Source organism: Peromyscus leucopus, chromosome 6, assembly GCF_004664715.2.
Source record: "Peromyscus leucopus breed LL Stock chromosome 6, UCI_PerLeu_2.1, whole genome shotgun sequence".
NCBI classification, from domain to species: Eukaryota; Metazoa; Chordata; class Mammalia; order Rodentia; family Cricetidae; genus Peromyscus; species Peromyscus leucopus.
Genome location: NC_051068.1, coordinates 87,256,132 through 87,257,999, shown reverse-complemented (window position 1 = coordinate 87,257,999; position 1,868 = coordinate 87,256,132). Strand labels below are relative to the sequence as shown.

Here is a 1,868-nt window from a genome sequence, read left to right as displayed (position 1 = left end):
ACAAAACAAAACAAAACAAAACAGAACAGAACAGAACAGAACAGAACAGAACAGAACAGAACAGAACAAAACAAAACAAAACAAAACAAAACAAAACAGAAACCCTTCTTTCCTTAATTTCCTTTTGTCAGGTATTAGGCAAAGAAATGGAAAAGGAACTCATCCAGGAGGAGACAGAGTCCTAATCTTCACCCCACCTCACCACTCCCGTAAATCAGCTTTTTTTTTCTTTTTCTTTTTTTTTTTTTTAGGGAGAGCGCAAATGCAGTCCCCCACTACCACAAATTATGCAGTTTGGGGAAATTGCAGGGGTCAGCACGTCCGGAGTGTAATGGATAAGCCTCGCCCTGGGAAAACCGCCTTCGTGATCATGGTATCTCCCCTGCCAGGGAAGTATGTAAATCAGCTTTTAAAAGGAGTTTTCCATGTCATTAATAGTTCTGAACTCTTTTCCTTTGCTCCTCTATTTCATAATTTTTTCTGGTTCTCCTTACAATGCTTTTTCTTTTACTTTACATTTGATAGCTTAATCCCAGTGCAACATTAATAGGAGTTGGGGTATCTATAATCACACTATTGAAAGATGTTCTGATCACAAGCACTCTACTCTCCTAATGCCTTGCTTCCTTTTAAATGGACTTCTGAAGACAAGTCACCTTCCAAGGTGCCTTTCATATGATGCCACTGTACTCACTTGCTCTGGAGAATGCAACAATAGGATCTATCTCTGACTTGTTTGGCTAGCTACTCACCTTGCCTTTTCTGCAAGTTTTGAGTCCAGGAGTCATTTTCTTTGGAATGCCTCTGTTTTGCAAATTGGTAGAGTCTGATAGCTGTTATTTAAGATACATACTGTTTGCTAAAGCATTTGAGTGACTAGCTTATGGTTTCACTATGGTGAGGAGCTAAGTCTTATCACAGCACCTAATATATAGCTGCAGTATTTTTTTTTTTTTTTGTTACTTCATATCCAGGTATTTGTCTTTGGGGAAACCTGGGTGATTTTTCTCTTACAGGTAAAGCTTTAGTTTCAGAAGCTGTCCTGACCCACAATTTTATGTCTTGCAACTAACCACTTGTAAGAATATGTTAGAGCACAATAGTGTCCCATGTGTTCCTGGTGATGGAGTTGGGCAACACCAGAGTGGAAGCCTTCCTCTTATCTGGTGGCAGTCTCATACAGAGCTTCACAACCTCCTGCTTACCTCCCTCAGTATTCCAGTTTCCCATGTTTAATTCTAACATTCCTTTTAGTCCCAATAGTTGCTCTTACTGAATCATAAGGAGGTAATAAAGGTTGAATAAAGTCTTTAGAGTGGACCCTTTTGTCCATTAAGCTAATGTCTTTATTACAAACTGGGTCACCAAAAGTATATTATGTCACAGAGGACCCACTGTGAAGATAGTCTTCTGCAGAATTGGAAGAAACCCTTCACCAGAAACCATCTCTTCTGGAACCTTGATCTGGGGCCTGCTGCCTCCAGAATGAAAGATCATAAATTTCTGTTGCTTAAGCCATTCAGCCTCTGCTACTCTGAGAAGAATATTATTCTGTTGGGTTGTCTGTAGTTTTATAATATTTTTCACCATTAATGTTTTTGCCTTATCAAAATAGCACATATTAGCCTGACAAGCCACAGAAACTTATCAACTTATTTTGTTGACTCGAGTCTAAAACTTCAACATCAGTGTGTTTGGATGAGGTATTTTTTATTTGCCTTTTTTCTTCTCTTTCTTTCTTTCTTCTTTCTTTTTTTTTTTCCAGACAGCCATCTCCTCAGTATCCTCAGGAGGGCTTTCTCAGGTTACTGATGATCTCTGTTGTATCTTTGTTCTAATCTAATTTTACAAGGAGTCCAGTTAGATTA

General features: G+C 38.6%; 1 pseudogene; it reads right to left on the bottom strand.

Moving 5' to 3' along the window:
• Positions 1 to 247: 247 nt before the first annotated feature.
• LOC114711024 lies at positions 248 to 397 on the bottom strand (annotated as a pseudogene).
• Between the last annotated feature and the right edge of the window lie 1,471 nt (positions 398 to 1,868).